The sequence below is a fragment of the Anabrus simplex genome, chromosome 4 (assembly GCF_040414725.1).
Source record: "Anabrus simplex isolate iqAnaSimp1 chromosome 4, ASM4041472v1, whole genome shotgun sequence".
Taxonomy (NCBI): domain Eukaryota; kingdom Metazoa; phylum Arthropoda; class Insecta; order Orthoptera; family Tettigoniidae; genus Anabrus; species Anabrus simplex.
In genome coordinates, this window is record NC_090268.1 from 323643022 (window position 1) to 323662894 (window position 19873).

The window sequence follows — 19873 nt, forward strand, 5'->3', positions numbered from 1 at the left end:
TTCGTAGGCATCACAGTTTTCTTTAGGAACATCCTCTGGTTAGGTTTTGAGTTAGATGTATCCTAACAGTCTTATTCGATTACAAGAGAATAATGAGTTTGGAACATAACCATAAATAACGTGTTGTTTCAACATTTTACCGTAGATAGAACTTGGCTCTTCTTATATGGAAATATCAGGTGATGATCGGAACCTTTTGTTTCGTTAGACGTAAATTGAGACGCAATCTCCAATAGTTTTTGGCATCTTACAATGTCATAACATTAGTACTTTTGAAAAGAATTAAATTTATGAGCATCGGTGGTTCAGTGGTAGAATGCTCGCATGTCACGCGGGCGGCCCGGGTTCGGTTCCCGGCCGATGCGGGATAATTTTTTTCCGCCTCTGTGGTGTAGTGGTTAGCGTGATTAGCTGCCACCCCTGGAGGTCCGGGTTCGATTCCCGGCTCTGCCACGAAATTTGAAAAGTGGTACGAGGGCTGGAACGGGGTCCACTCAGCCTCGAGAGGTCAACTGAGTAGAGGTGGGTTCGATTCCCACCTCAGCCATCCTCGAAGTGGTTTTCCGTGGTTTCCCACTTCTCCTCCAAGCAAATGCCGGGATGGTACCTAACTTAAGGCCACGGCTGCTTCCTTCTCTCTTCCTTGCCTGCCCCATCCAATCTTCCCATCCCTCCACAAGGCCCCTGTTCAGCATAGCAGGTGAGGCCACCTGGGAGAGGTACTGGTCATTCTCCCCAGTTGTATCCTCCGACCCAAAGTCTGAAACTCCAGGACACTGCCCTTGAGGCGGTAGAGGTAGGATCCCTCGCTGAGTCCGAGGGAAAAGCCGACCCTGGAGGGTAAGCAGATTAAGATTAAGATTAAAATTAAATATTAACATGTAAGTTAATCGTTTTAGAAATTTAACAGTATATAATTTACTTCACTTCGATAACGAATATATATTTTTGGGGTGATTTAGCGTCACACTAATTTATGCAGCCCTTTCGTAACGATGGGAAAGGAAATGGCAGAGATTTGAAAGAAAGCTATTTGCTTTACGTCGCACCGACACAGATAGGTCTTATGTCGACGATGGGATAGGATAGGCCTAGGAAGTGGAAGGAATGGGCCGTGGCCTTAATTAAGGTACAGCCCCGGCATTTGCCTGGTGTGAAAATGGGAAACCACGGAAAGGGCTGCCGACAGTGGGGCTCAAACCCACTATCTCCAGATTACTGAAAGAAAGCAAACCGTGGTTTTAGTTAGCAACATTTAACTGGTGTAAAAATGGGAAATCGTGGAGAGCGATACTCGGGAATCCTTCTCTGAAGATCGAAGACGTATGTCTCCTAAAGGCGTACGTTTACACCTACTCGACTCGTAACACGTAGTCAACTTGCTCGATCACTATAGGTCTTACATTTACTGAATTATGTGTGGGATATTAGGAATATACGAATGAAACAATGTAGGGGAAATCTGGAAAGAAGGATGGATACGTATCTTTCATCTCATGAATGCAAGCTCACCCTTATTGCGAGACAACTCGCATAGACCCAAATTTACTGTTACGTATGAGTGTTATTAGAAATACATACAAATCAAAAGCACAAATTTTGGGAAACCAAGAGACAAGGAGAGGTACATATCCTTTCGTGAATGATGTAATTGTTAACATTTTGCAATTTTGAATCTCAAGCACGCTGTCTCTCTCATCAGAGACCTAAAAAGGGATGAAATATTACCAAGAAAGGAATTTCTCATTCATACGCAAAAAATGGATTAGTTTAAACATTAATAAAAATGTCTGGAAAGAATTAAACTAATGTAAAAACAAAGTAAAGTCATCTCCGTACAGGCCACGAAGGCCCTGGGAGGGGTGGAAGGTAGACACTTCCACTATTCGTAACCTCGGCGCTTGGTGGGGTAGAGTGGTTATCTCTACGCCCGGCCGCCTTTTTCCCGAGGAATTAACCTGGTACTCATTTTTGGTGTAGGATGAGTTAACCTCAGGGCCATTTGCACCTCCGGAAGTGGAAATCTAGTTTCTTAATTTTTCAGACATCCTGACAGGGAATCGAACCCACCTCTTTCCGGATGAACCCAGGACGCCTTTACAGGCACGGCGGGGCAGCCCCTAAACTAATGTAAGGCCAGTATGAAGGCCTGGTGGTTTCTTATGACGTCCCTACTTGAAACTTTTAACTCTTTCTTCATCACTCGAAAATCATGTTATGTACCTAGTATTGAGTGATTTATGTTAACAGCATACAAAAACAGAATAACGAAGTCGTCTGGAAGTACGTTTAAGTTTAACATGGAAAACAGTACATCAGAAACCAACGAGTAAATTAGGTTTCGTCCAACTATTAGCCTATAGTTTTTCAATTCACCTAACTTATGAATCTTTTTTCCTTAAACTGTGTAAACAGTCTGACTTTGTATATCTCTAGCGTGTGTTAAACTTTCCGACAGTACTCTTTCTGACAAAAAGATTGAGGGGACTTTTTTACAGTTAAATGAACATCAGTCTTGGGACACTTTGTTCCGTCTGTGATCTTGCATAATAAAATATCCCTCGTATTACTCTTCAATATATACAGAGTATTTTTCCAGTGTACACTTTGCCAATAAAATTGTACAGTTCTGATTTGTTAGGAAAGTGACAAGCTAGGGGATTTTACAGCAGATTTTCTGATCTAAACTTATTCTGAAAGTAAAGACGTGTTCCATTTAGTTCAGCAACTATAAATAAACCTCCGTGTATTATACATACAAAATATATCTATGATAATGCTCTCCACCTTTTCGGTCGCCCTTGTACTTGGCGACTTTGGAAATTTTTAAATATTCTTTTATGATAGGAATTGAACATAATTATTCCGTCCTTCAAAATTTGTTAGTTTCATTATGGTGAGGTTATCTGAGGAAGGCAATAATACGGGAGTAACTACGAAATAAAAGTGTCTGTAACATGAAATAATATCTTTAAAATGTCGTATATGTGTCTGTTCTTCACATAACAATTTTCGAAATTATATAAAACAACTTTCTCTTAATCATTTCTTGATTACAATTATCGTATCGTATCGTATCGTATCAGATCTCTCCAGATCTTAAGATCATGTGTTCAAACCTAATAGTAGTTATATTATTGAAGGGCAGAAAAAATCCTTCAGACTCTCATGTTATGCAAATTTGGCAATGTAAAGGATGTAAATGTACAGGCAATCTGAAGTCCGGCCCGGCAGTGTAGGGAGCAACGCGTCCGCCTGTCATCCGGCGTCCCCAGGTTGGATTCCCGGCCGGGTCAGGGGTTTTCAATTGTAAATTATTAATATCCCTGGCCTGAGGACTGGGTGTTTGTGTCGTCCTTAACGTTCCTTTCCTCACATTCAACACTTTACACTTCCGCCACTTAAAAAATGCATGCAGGTTCCTCACATATGGTGCAAGCAGGGGCGAAAAATCTTTCTAGGTTGACCTATAAAGATCTTTCGCCTCGGACAAATATCATTTTTTAAAAGGATCTAGGGTGACACATTTGGTGTTTATCTGGCAAAATTAATTAAATCTCAGCCATTAAGGATGTGACCTAATTACGGTTTTTCTTTTGTATAGTACAATAACAAAATTAACACAAAGGCAGTCTAAATGTCCCTAACAGGTAGCTGAGGCCATTTATTATTATTATTATTATTATTATTATTATTATTATTATTATTATTATTATTATTATTATTATTATTATTATTATTATTATTATCAAAGAGGTAGAGCCAGCTATGGACTACGAGTACAAAAGGTATCGGCCTTCTTTCCTCAAACTTAGGTTTTCACCCTTTTCTTTACATTCCAGCATCAGGTGTTCCGCAGTTTAGCAAGTCTTTTCAGGATTTTCCATCAAATATACAACATTCTCCTTTCTGAAACTTTCTCTGTTGTGAACTTCAGCTGGTGTTATGCTTCTTTCCTCTAGATCTTTGTGTACCTCCCCCAGCCAGCGATCAGATTTGGCTGTTCATACATGCTGTAAATCTCACCAATTTGCTTCTATTCCTCGGTGGTGTCTCTGAGCTTCACCCCACGGACGAGTATCGTCACACAAAATACTATTATTTTTTTTTACATCGTTATGCCCTACTTAGGAGCTCGATTGAACCAGCATAGCCGATGTGTTGGCTTTCTTCTCCTCCCAAAAATCTCTTCATCCTATCGCTGAGCTTCTTCCTTCGTTTTTGTGTCCAAGTTGTAGTGGCTCTGGTGTTGGGTTTGTCTTCAAACTGGTGGTTGTCGATTTTGGTCCTGAATTTACATCTGTCCTGTACAATGTCTTCCGAAATGTTGATTTCCTCGAGATCGGTTTCATTTTCACACAGCCATCTGTTCTTGGTTTTAGACAGAGATTGAGAATTATTTTAGTTTATTCTTTTACTGTTTAATAATGTGTCCATTAAATTTCAATCGCCTTTATCGAAAACTGTGGGATAGATTTTTAGAATGACAATATATATCCTGGGATGAATTTTTCCTCCATATTCCCTCTATGTTATTATTATTATTATTATTATTATTATTATTATTATTATTATTGTTACCGAGTTTTTGTGGTAGTTAAGCATGAAAGAAGGTGCTGGGTGGTGAATAGGTCTCAAGCTACTAAAGAGAAATTAAATTTTAAAATTTAACAAGGTTATATTTTCTTTTCAAAATTAGGTAACAACAAATAGAACAGGTACTTAGTAGCCGAAATACAACTTGAAATGTACAATTACAGGGATTAAAGAATTTGGGCTTCGAGCCCTGAAAACACAATTCTTGAGCAACTAGCTCAACTTTACGATATACCAATTTCAACAAAAGGGGCAGAAGACCCCAATCAAACCCTGGAGCCCTTGCTCCAAATTGCACAGCAAAGCCTGCTCGAGGCATACAACTCTCAGTTTTAGAAAAGAGCCACTCGCTCTTAAAGTTAAGCCTCTCCCAGGCCACACCAAACTCAACTTTCAAGTTGTCCTCAAAGGACATATACACAGGGGTAAAATACCCAACCTACTGAGGTCTATTAGGAGAGAAAAGATTAATACATGACCTCTAAAATACAACTTGAGAGGAGGCGAACTTGCACTCCTAATACACTTTGTTTTTAAAACCTATTCTGGCTCTGGGCCGTTAATACAAGGGCTAATCCCATACTACAGAGGTGACTTAATGGCAATTTACATTACATTACGGGAGAATTGGTTGAGAAAAATAAGTTCACCTCAAGACGATGTGAGTGGGAACTCGAGAGGGTTAGCACTCTCTATCCCATAATGTAGCTTTACAAGAGAATAGAAGAAAAGAGTAGTTACATTTTAGGAAAAGGTTACATGATGGAAAACGCTTCGAACCCGCCGCGAGAGTTAAACTGCCGACCTAGCAAGAAAAGAAGATATTAATAGGCCATTACCTGGTAGTAGATCGCTGCCGAGGAAAGAGGCGCTTCCCGCCTCCTGCTATGTACTTAATACACTGAAAGATGGAACAGAAGTCGCCCGGAGACCCCAAAATCAGCAGTTTATAACCTCTCGCGGAAGATTCTAGGCGTTAGGGGAAATAAAACACCCTCCCTCAAAGTTTTTATTGGTTCGGGAAAAGAAACCCCTACATAGAGGAAAAGAAACACATTATTGGTGGAAAATTAATTAAAGAAATTCGGGATTGGCTAGATCCAAAATAAGGGGAAAAAGAGGGGTATACAGCCAACTTAAACCATGACAGAAAGAAATTTAACAAAGAACAAACTCTTGAAATAAAAATTTCTCCAACAAAATAGTTCTTTGATTTCGCACTAGGTCGCACTATTGTTGATCTTCAGTAGTGTCCTCTAGAAGAGAAAGTTCACACTTCTTACTTCAAGCGAAACAAAAACACATCAAAAGTGACACAGTTCAAAAACTCAACATTTTCCATGTGGTGACATCTTCTGAGAAAGTAGAGAATTAATAGAATAGATAAAGTTCAACCTTCCTCCAGAAGAGGAGTTTCAACTGGCGCAACTTTTAAATAAACGGTGTAGAGGTGTACCGCCCGGTACAGACCTCCCCCCCCAAAAGTTCCTCCAGGGGTGACACATGAAATCAGTTTGAAACAAAGTCCAAGAAATGATGTTGATACGAAGGTAGATAGCAGAAGCATTTACAAGATTTCTTAATTCAGTTTCAAAATGTTGTTGTTGCAGGTGAATGAAAGTCTTTATGTTTGTAGCATTTGAATTTGTGAAGATAAACTTTTAATACTTAAAGGTGAAGAAAAATTTGGCAATGTCCACCAAATATTGTAGTTGGATTCCCAAGTATAGTTATTGCTTATGGTGACTGTCCATATAGCTGATGTAGATTAAGAAGGATGGCCAGACCGGCCGTTGCAGCTTGCGTCCAAGGGAGGCCGCTCGGACCCCTTAAGTACCCTGAGATACCGCTCGCCCGCACTATGAGGGGAGCAGAGGTGTTGAAGTACGCCGCGCCCGCGGTGAACAGATACAGGCTGCGGGCATGTAGCAGGTCGTGCGCCGCACATCAGCCTTGGCCGGGAGGTGAGCTCCGGCTCGCCGTGCACATGTCGTCCTCGCTGGAGAGGAGGGGGCCCATCCCCCTCCCCAGTCGCTGCACGGCGCTGCGCGGCTGCGGGGGCGCTGAAACATTAAAGCTAGGCGGCAGAATTGTGTTGGACTATCATCTTCTTTGAGGGTACAGGCTTGTGGAGAGGTTGAGGGGCCAGCGGCGTGTAGATATCCATGGCATTTACTATTATGAAGCCACAGTGTAAGGTGAAGCAGGAGACGGGAGCGTGGTAATGGCCGTGGCAAGAACAGGATGGCAGTTTAACGGGTCGGGGCAGGTTTTACACAAGGCTTACATCTAAAACCAAAATATTACAGAAGGGGCAGAATGCCTTAAAGTGAAACTCAAAAAAAAAAAAAATATAACCTTCATATCCTTTCAAAATAATATGAAGCAAGTTAACACAGAAATTACACCGGTTTCACCTGGGACAGGTGAACTCTAAATATCCTCTCGGTGGCTGGATTACTTAGCAATAAGGTAACCGGCGTAAGAAAATCGAGAATGATACAAGGCCCATGAAATCTGGGGGCAAGCTTGCCCGCGGGAACAAAATTTTTGACCATAACCTGGTCACCTACCTTCAAAGTGGTGGGTCTCCGTCCACGATCATACCTTTCCCTAACCTTTTCATGAGACACTTTAAGATTGGCTTTAGCCTTCTTCCAAAGGTCTTTAATGTTATCCGGATCTATTGTCTCGGGTAGAATGTCATTCAAAGACCAGAGGTTAGAGATCGGCGAGTTGGGAACAAACTTGAACATCAAGGAAGCTGGAGTAAACTTGTGAGATTCATGAACCGCCGAATTCAAAGCAAAAGCTATCCAATGCAGGGACGTGTCCCACCTGGAAGGATCTTCATGATGATAGGCAATGAGTGCGGACCTGAGATTACGGTTAACCCGTTCAGCCAGAGATGGTTGAGGATAATAAGCAGATGTAGTTACATGAGAGATGGACAAGTCAAAACAGAATTTACGAAACAGATTTGATGTAAAAGCTTTAGCATTATCAGATACAATGTATTGGCACGGACCAAAAGAAGCAAAAATAGAATTTAGGCAAGTAATGGTGGACTGAGCGGTAGCCAGCTTAGTCGGAAATAACCAGGAAAATCTAGTAAAACCATCTACACATACAAAGATAAACTTGTTGGCATTGCCCTTTGACTGGGGGAAGGGTCCCACATAATCGATATACAGGCGTTCCATGGGGCGCGACGCTTGATGAGAAGACAAAAGGCCTACTTTAGTGGACATGGTGGGTTTACTGATCAAACAAGATTTACAAGCTTTTACAAGTTCCCGAATTTCACCGTCCATACCTTTCCATATGAACATTTCACGAATCTTTTCACGAGTTTTAAAGATTCCAAGATGCCCCCCCAATGGGGTCTCATGATAGTATTTGAAGATCATAGGTACAAGAACCGCTGGAACAACAACTTTCATCAACTTATCATGCCTCGAAGGGCAACATAGAACACCATTCCTTAGAACATAAGGGACAGCATGTTCCCCAGAAGAAAGGGTTTCCATTATCGGAGCCAGCGTCGGATCTTCACGTTGGTATTTCTCAATATCCCTAAAAAGCATGGGGGCATCAGTTAAGATGGCATTAACACCAGATAGTATGGACTCGGAAGGTGATGAACTATCGACCGGTTCGTGGGTTTCGACGTCGTTATGAAACATACGGCTGAGTCCATCAGCAACAACATTTTCGGTACCTCTGATATGTCTAACATCAAACCGGAAGGCGGAAATACTAATAGCCCAGCGGGCTATACGACCAGTACGACGCGGCCTACCTAAGACCCAGCTTAAGGCTTGATTATCTGTCTCCAGGTCGAATTTGACATGTTCCAGATAGAGACGGAACTTTTCTAAGGCAAATAAGACTGCCAAACCTTCGAGCTCATAGATGGAATACTTGGCTTCTTGAGCCGACAATGTCCTAGACGCATAGGCGATGGGTCGCCTCCCTAGTTCAGTCTCTTGAAGAAGGACTGCCGCTACTGCTGACGACGATGCGTCGGTTTGGACAATGAATTTCTTCGAGAAATCAGGCATAGCAAGGACAGGGGCATTACAGAGAGCTAATTTCAGATCTTCAAAAGCGGCTTGTTGAGAAGGTCCCCACTCGAATTTGATGCCTTTCCTACGAAGAAGGTTTAAGGGCGCCGCTCTATTAGCAAAGTTAGGAATGAACTTTCTGAAGAAATTCACCATACCAATAAACCTGGCGATACCTTTAATGTCCTTGGGAGGTTTAAAATCACGGATGGCCTGTGTTCTAGAATGATCGACTGCTACACCATCGGGTGACACAATATGCCCTAGGAATGACATAGAGGGCTTAGCAAAGGCAACCTTGGACAACTTGACAGTTAACCCAGCCTTACGAAGGCGATTCAGAACTTCTCGCAGATGATCTAGATGTTCTTCAAAAGTCTCGGAAAATACGACGACATCATCCAAGTAGTGATATAAGTACTCAAATTTGATGTCGGAGAAGACCCTATCTAGTAGCCTAGTGAGCACAGCTGCCCCGGTGGGGAGCCCGAAAGGCACGCGGTTGTATTCGTATAAGTTCCAGTCCGTGGCAAACGCTGTAAGATGTTTAGACTCCTCGGCAAGGGGAATTTGATTATAGGCCTGATTCAAGTCCAAGATGGTGAAGAACTTGGCCTTACGAAACCATGAAAAGCAAGAATGAAGGTCGGGAAGGGGCACTGATTGCAACACCACCTTCCGATTGAGAGCCCTGTAATCAATGACAGGCCTGAAGCCTCCTTGGGGTTTCGGGACTAGAAAAATAGGCGAAGAATACGCTGACTTAGAGGGCCTAATAATACCATCCTTCAACATCTGATCGATGATTTCTTTCAGAGCCTTCATTTTAGGTGGAGATAGCCTATACGGTGGAAAACGGACAGGAATAGAATCCGTGACCTCAATTTTGTATTCAATAAGGTCAGTAACACCAAGAGTATCAGAGAACACCTCGGGAAACGACTGACACAATTTCCGAATACTATCAGCCTGCTCCTCAGGTAGATGTCTAAGGTCTAACAACATCTCATCCTGGGTAGGCGAAATAGATGAACATGATACAGAATTACACTTTAACAAGGGAATTCTACAATTGGACGCAAATTTGAATGTGCACGACCTACTCTGGAGATCGAGCACAAGACCAGTGTGAGAAATGAAGTCCGCTCCCAATATGATGGGGCAAGACAAATGCTTGGCCACAAACAATTTGATTTTCCATGTAAATTTAAAAACACGAATTTTGACATGTAAGGAACCTAGAATTTCTAATGGAGATGAATTAGCCGAAACATATTTAACAGGAGATGAGTCAAGGTCAGGGAGTTTACAAACAGATTTCAATTTAGAATACCAATCAGCCGAAATAATGGAACAAACACTGCCTGAATCTAGGAGAGCTGTTATAGGCTCGTTATTTAACTCAATCTTAAGAAAAGGAACAGGTGCGGGGGTATCCGCCGCAATCCTAAGACACTCTCTGGGGCATTCAAAAAAAGAATTTGAAGATTGCTCATTCCCTGAATTCTCGACCCTTTTGCCCGGGGCTGAGCCTTGGAAAGCAGAATTAGTCGACTCAGCCGAAGCCGCTAGTCACTTTTTATTATTGGCATGGGTGGAATTTGCACCAGAGCAGGAGGGGGTGCTATTTGAGTTTGGGCAATTCTTGGCGATATGTGAGAAAGCCCCACATTTAAAGCAGCCTTGTGATGACCCTGCTCCATTCCTTGTCCCACTTGACTTGATCAGAGGACACTTATTCCGCAGATGGTCAGGCGACCCGCAAGCATAACATTTACGGGGATTGACTGGTCGGCGAGGTGGAGGCCGAGTGTTACTAAAGGAAGGCGGGGGTTCTTTCGCGACACGCAAAGAATCGGCGTATCTAACTCCTTCCGCTGAGACTGCCAATGCTTCAAGTTCCGAGAACGTTTGCGGGCACGCCGCGAAACACAAATATGACCTATAGGATGGTGAAATACCTTCCACAATAGCTTGTACAATTTGATCCTCAGGGAAGTGAAGAGCAAACACCCTAGTATAAAACTTAATATCTTGGATGAAGTCAGCCAAGTTTTCATCCAAGCGCTGTACACGGTAATAGTACTTCTGAATCAGGGAGGACCTGGCCCTAGCCGGGATGAAGTTAGCTAGCAAATGGGCATGGAAATCCTCAATAGATGATTGCTCGGCAATGGCTCTTACGATTTTATCAGAGAGAATACCAATAGCATACGGATAGATAATTTGCAAAATTTGACATGGCGAAAGAGAAAAAACAAGAGCATGATCCTGAAATTCCACTAGAAATCTTAAAAATGAAATTACGTCACTGGTGGTATTAACGGAAAACTTGGATATACCTCTGAGCAACATTGCCAATGGATGAGGCAAGCTGCTAAACCCGGGCGACATAGTAGGTAAAGGTTTCAATGGCAAGGAAGTTAATTCAGCACGTACATTGTTCAACGATGTGCGGCGTTCAGACTCGTTGTCCAATGGGGCAGAGATAGTTTGAGCAGCAACGGTTATCCTATTGCCTTCTCCCTTAGCAGGTTCTTCCTCACTACTTACATTCACAACGGTGGGCTGATCAGATTTGGGAGGAACTTCCCCAGTTAACAATTGAGTGACTTTACTAGACAATTCAGAGATAGTTTCAAGGAGCGTATTAGCTTGCTTCCTCTGAACGTCATTCACCTTCAGAGACAACAGATCATTAACTCTATTTGAAAAGTGATATAGCCTGCCTTGCACACGCTTAATTTGATTAGGAGACGGATCGTTTTCATCAAAAAAGCTGACTACAGATGCTAGCCCAGTAATATTCTCGACGATCGTGGAAAGAGACTCATCAATTTCTTTCTCTCCCAAATTGGGGATGGAAATGGGCAAATCAAGGGACTCTCTAAGCTTGTTGGTGTCGATTGCAACCGTGCCTCCAGATTGCACATTTCTGATAGTTAACTCGTATATCAACTCCTCTTTGCGCAAATAGTTAAGGAGGAGAACATCGCGAGGGCCGGGCATGATGACAGAACAATTTTGAAAAACTCAAAAAATTCCAGCAACTGAGACAATTATTAGAGTTCGAATCAAAGCAATGTTTAGCCGTCAAAAGGGGCTAAATTGAGACCCATTCAACCACGCTCTGCTACCACTTGTTACCGAGTTTTTGTGGTAGTTAAGCATGAAAGAAGGTGCTGGGTGGTGAATAGGTCTCAAGCTACTAAAGAGAAATTAAATTTTAAAATTTAACAAGGTTATATTTTCTTTTCAAAATTAGGTAACAACAAATAGAACAGGTACTTAGTAGCCGAAATACAACTTGAAATGTACAATTACAGGGATTAAAGAATTTGGGCTTCGAGCCCTGAAAACACAATTCTTGAGCAACTAGCTCAACTTTACGATATACCAATTTCAACAAAAGGGGCAGAAGACCCCAATCAAACCCTGGAGCCCTTGCTCCAAATTGCACAGCAAAGCCTGCTCGAGGCATACAACTCTCAGTTTTAGAAAAGAGCCACTCGCTCTTAAAGTTAAGCCTCTCCCAGGCCACACCAAACTCAACTTTCAAGTTGTCCTCAAAGGACATATACACAGGGGTAAAATACCCAACCTACTGAGGTCTATTAGGAGAGAAAAGATTAATACATGACCTCTAAAATACAACTTGAGAGGAGGCGAACTTGCACTCCTAATACACTTTGTTTTTAAAACCTATTCTGGCTCTGGGCCGTTAATACAAGGGCTAATCCCATACTACAGAGGTGACTTAATGGCAATTTACATTACATTACGGGAGAATTGGTTGAGAAAAATAAGTTCACCTCAAGACGATGTGAGTGGGAACTCGAGAGGGTTAGCACTCTCTATCCCATAATGTAGCTTTACAAGAGAATAGAAGAAAAGAGTAGTTACATTTTAGGAAAAGGTTACATGATGGAAAACGCTTCGAACCCGCCGCGAGAGTTAAACTGCCGACCTAGCAAGAAAAGAAGATATTAATAGGCCATTACCTGGTAGTAGATCGCTGCCGAGGAAAGAGGCGCTTCCCGCCTCCTGCTATGTACTTAATACACTGAAAGATGGAACAGAAGTCGCCCGGAGACCCCAAAATCAGCAGTTTATAACCTCTCGCGGAAGATTCTAGGCGTTAGGGGAAATAAAACACCCTCCCTCAAAGTTTTTATTGGTTCGGGAAAAGAAACCCCTACATAGAGGAAAAGAAACACATTATTGGTGGAAAATTAATTAAAGAAATTCGGGATTGGCTAGATCCAAAATAAGGGGAAAAAGAGGGGTATACAGCCAACTTAAACCATGACAGAAAGAAATTTAACAAAGAACAAACTCTTGAAATAAAAATTTCTCCAACAAAATAGTTCTTTGATTTCGCACTAGGTCGCACTATTGTTGATCTTCAGTAGTGTCCTCTAGAAGAGAAAGTTCACACTTCTTACTTCAAGCGAAACAAAAACACATCAAAAGTGACACAGTTCAAAAACTCAAAATTTTCCATGTGGTGACATCTTCTGAGAAAGTAGAGAATTAATAGAATAGATAAAGTTCAACCTTCCTCCAGAAGAGGAGTTTCAACTGGCGCAACTTTTAAATAAACGGTGTAGAGGTGTACCGCCCGGTACAATTATTATTATTATCTGTCTCTTGGCACAGGCCAGAACAAAATGTAGCTTCTATTGTACTCTCAGTCTCATCTATGGCTGCGACAGTTTGGCTCCTGCTGAGGCGTAGATGCTGAATAATAACACTCGGTACACCGATGCATGTGAGTGTTACGTTGTACTACAATAGCATTTTCTGTTTCAGTGAGGAAAACAATGGCAAATTACCTTACTCCTTTTATTGCCTAGTAAGCCACATGTTGGCGCCACTATTGGCTTCTGCGATTTCTCTATAACCAGATAACTAATTTTAGCAACCAGCAGCCTCTGAGCTGATAGCGTAAGAAAACAGATTATTAACAAAAACCAAACCCCATGGCTCGACAGCCCCGAAGGCTATGCCCTACGAAGCGACCACTGCTCATCCCAAAGGTCTGTAGATTACCAGGTGCTGTGCGGTCGCCACGACGAATCATCTCGGCTTTCTAGACGGGGGCCGCTGTCTCGTCGTCAGATAGCCCCTCAGTTGTAATCACGTAGGCAGAATGGACCTGGAACCAGCGATCAGATCTAGGTAAAAATTCCTGGCCTTGCCGGGAATCGAACCCGGGGACTCAAGGTAAGAGTCACACACGCTATCCCTACACCGCAGGGCCGACAATAGGTTATTATTATTATTATTATTATTATTATTATTATTATTATTATTGTTGTTGTTGTTGTTATTGTTATTATTATTATTATTATCGCTACATTATTATGAAAAAAACTGAAAACAGAACTCAAAATTATTTTCTGAATTTCCAAGTCACGGGAAATCACTTACTATGCCAATTGTCATGTACTGCACTCGGAATCTGTGTGACGCATGACAGCTTGAAGATCAGTCCAGAAATATGGATGATGCAATGATGGAGAGCTCTTATTTTTAACAAAACATTTCAAAAAATATTTTGATTTCGTGTCTTTGTAAGATTTTTGATTTAAAATTACAAATTGGGGACTTTATCCCTAGGTATAAGAAGTATTGCAAACTTATAAATGAGAAAGATTCCTTCACGCTCACGTTCTAAGGTTTTAATAGTCGTTCTCAGAGATGCAGTCTGGAGATCTAGAAATGATACTGTTGGTCAGGCGCTATTCGGACCACCCAGGCAGGCTTGCCACCTGTGGGGCGGGGCTCTGCCACGCAACTCGCCCAACAACAAATTTACCCAGCTTTTATTAGCTTCATTTTATAATTTCTTCATTTAACACACCAACATACATCAAGAACGAGAGGTTTATGCCTTAGTGGCGGCCCGCTGACGGGTCTAGTCAACACGCTATCTCGTGGGAGAACTCTGATCACAGTTTCGCATATTAAGCTACCTTATTTAGTACCTTAAGTTATGAGGACATCCTTCATCTTAATGCTGACGTGGAATATAAACTCATGTCAGACTTCATCTTACATTTCTTGCTCAAGAAAGTTATTTAACAGTTTTTACACGATTCATTGTGCCCGCGGCATCGAAAGTCTTCATGGAGACTTCATACGTTGATTTATAAACACAAACATTATTGTCAAAATAAGCAAGCGTGTATGAAGGGAGGTAATAAAAGAAAGAAAAGCAATTAAGTGCAACCTAAATAAATCACTTAATACAATTCAAGTCAGGTGATAAGCGGAATGTTAAGGGATTTCTTACACAACCAAATGTACATTGAAGAAAATATTCAATATCTGTACAATTATTTGAGAGATTGTCTTGAAATGTACCAGATACATTCACTTGCCTGTATAGGAACGACGATTTACGTTGATAGTGAGATGTCTAACAGACCTTAGTGTCAACCTCTTTCCCCGTCTTGCATACTTCATGTACATTGCATGCCTCTCCCCAATGGATCAACACATCACACCTCTGCCTCTGCAAGTTCGAATCTCTAATCATATTTCACATGAGTAGCCGATCTCTGAGTATAGACTCGAAGCATAGGAAATTTCATTAAAGCAGGCTATTTCTGAACAGCTCTTCATTTAACACCAAGGCATAACTTCCTACATTTATTTACGTTTCCTTCTTCAGATTTACTTCAATCCGACCATAGAGGGAAGAAGTAGGGGCTGGATAGAGTCGAGCGTTAGTTGGGCAAACACGGAAACCTTACGGAAGAAAACAACCATTAAGACCTATGAGAATGGGCCGGATTCTCTGCTCGCAAGGGAGCAGGGCTAGGTGTTTATACACTGAAACCATTAAGTGCACGACGATGGGACTACAGACTCCATATCAACAACACCGCGTTGGCCAAAGAGAGAGCATTACCCTTTATGTGGCCCGCCTTACCCTTTATTGGTAAGGAATGAAAACAGCTCATGTTGACGACACACATAAACGAGGGAAGGGATTCCTCCTACAGTCCACGTCGTTGATATTCCGAATGGCAGTAAATACACAGGCTTTCTTGTTGATGTATACATCTCTAACCCTGTTAATGAGTGTTTCGTACGATGTGACAAACTGGATTTGTGTGACGGAAATGAAAATCCACAGCCTGTTTCCAGTCATTCGACCGGGTCAGGGGCCCCCATTTAGCGGCGTGGGTATGAGATGTGCCGGCTGCCGAAGCCTGTCGCACTCCTCTGGAGCAATGATAAATGACTGACAGATGAAATTAAATATTAATGTAGACTGTTGCTGGAATTAAAGATGACAGGAAAAACTGGAGTACCCGGAGAAAAATCTGTCCTGCCTCCGCTTTGTCCAGCACAAATCTCACATGGAGTGACCGGAATTTGAGCCATGGTATCCAGCTGTGAGAGGCCGGCGCACTGCCGCCTGAATTATGTGATGGAATTGATTATAAATGTTTTTAAAAACATTTTCCCTGTATTTTTCAAAGAACACAATATCCACAAATGTACACCAAAAATGGGCATTTTTAACATTTTTTAAAAGCAGAGATCTTCTTCTAGAGCATGAACCAGTAGGGGATTTACAGACAGTCATATGGATTTAAAAAATAATATTTTGTTGAAGTATAGAATTATTGGTGGATGTTCGCGTGTAACGCCTTAAGTAAAAAATAGACCTTGAAATTTATACCCTACATTTTATTAATTCTCCCAATTTTTAATTTATCATCCAATAAAATGATAAAACATGAATTCAAACGTAAAAGTTAGTCTTTATTTATTAATTGATGAAGAGAGTAAATAAAATGATAAACATCATTGTAGGTAAAGAGGAATGTATGTTCATAAGACACGCCCACTAATCTAGACGGTGCATACCTTCTCTTCATCAAAATACAGAAAGTAGGATAAAATAGCTCTAGCTTGGCCAGTAGCTAATGGGCAAGATGGCAGCCGAGCGCAACTACCTCTGATAACCTGAGAAAATACGATGACGTCATTCGTGTAACTTGCCTCCGCCCAGGATCTAAAAGTATGTGGCGTAATTTCTTTTCAGCAGATGACTGTGATGTAGATAAGTAGCTTACCTTCTTCGAATAACCAGATACTACGTAGCCTACTTTCCGTTAGAAATGTAATGACCTAGCAATTCTTAACAGCAACCAATAATGCAGGCTATTTTTTCCATAACTGTATGAGTTTCAACGAGTCTCTACAGTACGACCCTTATATTTATTCTAGACCACGTTTGACCTTGAGTGACCTTGGAGTTAGGTGCTGGTGCCTGGAGGGCGATTTTAAAACTACGGCGTGGCTGGCTACGTGTACAGGCTTTCCAACCTGACAGACGGGGTGCCAACCTTACAGTCCCAAGTTCGATACCATAGAGTGCAAGCTTAACCTAACAGACTCAAAGTCCTTACAGGTTTAACCTAACTAGACAAAATGGCTTCTATACACTATTCTTATGGGCGCAACTTTAGAGGCTCAAAACTTCTAACTTAGGACATTTATTGGACCACCTTTTGGGAACTGACGTAAGGGCTTTTAGACAAGATGGCTGCTATACTCTATTCTCATGGGCTTAATTTTAGAGAGCTTACTCAAGGGCTCACACATTGTAACTGAGGACTTATTAGCTTTATCGACCTAGCTTTTGGGAACAGGCGCAAGGGCTATTATGTAAGATGGCTGTTGTACTCTATTCTTATGGACCTAAGTCTAGAGACTACCTTAGGGTCTCACCACTTGTAACTCAGGACCTATTGGCTTTATTGGCCTAACGTTTGGGAACTGATTAAAAGGCTATTAAGTAAGATTCTTATGGACCTAAGTCTAGAGAGCTACCTCGGGGGCTCTCAACTTGTAAGTTAGGACCTATTAGCTGTATCAGCTTACGGTTTGGGAACTTACTCAAGGGCTGTTAGGCAAGATGATCACTATACACTAATGTTATGTGCCTAACTCTGGAGAGTGACCTCAAATCCTCGGAGCTGAGCTGAGCTATTACGTTTGAACGAGAAGGCAACTATGCCTTGCTCTTAGTGGCTAGCGAGGTGGCGTAAGGGCTAAAGGACTGCAGGGCTAAAGAGCAATAAAGAGCTAAATGGCACCAAAGAGCTAAAGAGCACCAAAAGGATAAAGGGTACTTAAGGGTTAAAGGGCAAGTAAACGGGCTTGAACATCTCACTCGTAACGTAAAGCATCAATTTCCGGGGCTATTACCTAAGTAACTATTTCAGGATGCAAGAAAGCTCACCCTATTCAAACAAGTGAAATACCAAAATTTGAATTTTCGATGACTTTTCACTCCCAGGTGTCCTTCAAGTTTTCAAATATATGTCCCTACATTTCTGAAATGGTTGTAGCTACAACATTGACATTCTTGGAGCTGCTTTCTGATTTCTTTTAGGTTTCCTGAACTAAAATTATATGGAATCGTACACGTTTAGTAAGATTAATATGAGCGAGTTTTTATTACGTACTTTAAGTAACATTTGATTATGGTTGTTGTTTAAATGGACCTAACATCTACTGCAGGTCATCGTTTAAAGAGAAGAATATTACGTAAATATGTCCAGTTCAAAACGTAAGGGTGTGTTTCCCATGAGTGAGGATCAGTCGTTTCTCTTAACCCACCGCTGGTCGAGGGGTGAGCGTGGCCCTCAATACTAAAATAATTTTGCTCTAAAAGTCTGCAAGCCGCAGATAGTGGCGTGTAACTGTTCATTGGAATGTCGGAAATGAGGAGGATTATTCAGAATGAAACTGCATCACCTTCAATGCTAGTGAACTGTACTCTACTACGTACCAGTGAGCGGAGCGCTCACCCTAGATCATCCGTGTTATACACTTTTACTGATTTTGTTTGATTCACGATTTCCATATTTTGTGTTTGGCTTGCAAAATTCTTATAATTCTTACATTAATTACTCAGTTTTAATTATTGTTTACATTGTTTACAACATGAATGTTGAAAAATCAATAGGCAAATTAGCTTGAAGAGGAATTGGATCATGCAGGGAATATGTTTCAGAACGGTAACAGTTCCACTGATGAGTCTGAGGTAGATGAGGTTGTAAATACTGACCACAACAGTGAAAGTGAACAACCTGCTCAAAATGGTGAAGAGGAGAAAAGTGCCGTCAGTTTAGGGACTCATTACACTCTCCCTGGCAAGACAACGCAATAGAGAATCCATGCACCAAATCAGCGCAGACACAGACCAAGGAGGAGCATCGTAATTCACCTTGCAGGAGTGACAGGGGAGTCCTGTAATTTACTGAAGTGTTTAACATATTTATTCCAGTGTCGGTTATTGAAGAAATAACCAACGAAGTTTTAGAGTTATTTCGAGGAAGGGAATAAACCCACACTGGCAAAGTACGGTTTGAAAATGTTTGCTGTAGTAGATGCGAGAATATGTTACACGCAAATTATTGAGTTTTTTGGAAATTTGAATAATACACCAAGTGTGAAAGGAATGATTTTACCATTTCAAGGTTTTGGTCGGAGAGTGAAAATGGACAATAATTGGTTCTCCTCCGTGCCCACTGTAAACGAGTTGGCTACTCAAAAGAATTTTACAATCGTAGTGACTTGATGAATAACAAACGGGTTCCTTTAGAAACGGTAAAACAAGACAAAAGCCTCCTTTCTGTTGCCCCTTTGGATTTGGCTAAATTGCAATGGTCGTACTCTTACGCTCCTAGGAAATATCGCAAGGTAATCCTTTCATCGATCATGCATGATTCTGATAAGACTGATCAAGCTTCTGGAGAACTAAAAATATTGTATTGTTATGATTTTCTATTACCTTATCAAAGACGGACTGGATGTCATTGTTGGTATGAAGTTTGAGTACTCAGTTGCAAGAACATCATTTCGGTGGCCTCTTAGAAAATTCTCTTCTTAACACTGGTGGAATAAATTCACAAATCATTCTGAATTTCAGTACTGGAGGAAAGCCTTCAAGAAGAAAATAACCGAAAACCTTGGGTCTAGATCCCACAAAGACACAAAGTCCATAAGAGCCTTATAAAACTGACTTAAAAACTGTGTGTGACTAAAAAATAAAGTAATAAAAAGTAAAAGAAAAAACAAATAACAGAGAAAAATAGTTTAAAAAGTTGCAAGTGTGCATATGAGGAGGCCACTTCTTGGCCTGTGTGTACTGCACAACACTTTACACCTCAGTATAC

The 19873-nt window shown here is 41.3% G+C and overlaps 1 non-coding gene across 1 annotated transcript; it reads left to right on the forward strand.

Moving 5' to 3' along the window:
- Window positions 1-294: 294 nt before the first annotated feature.
- On the forward strand, window positions 295-365 carry TRNAD-GUC (transfer RNA aspartic acid (anticodon GUC)). The gene has a single exon. It is a non-coding gene; the product is annotated as a tRNA-Asp (tRNA).
- Window positions 366-19873: the final 19508 nt, after the last annotated feature.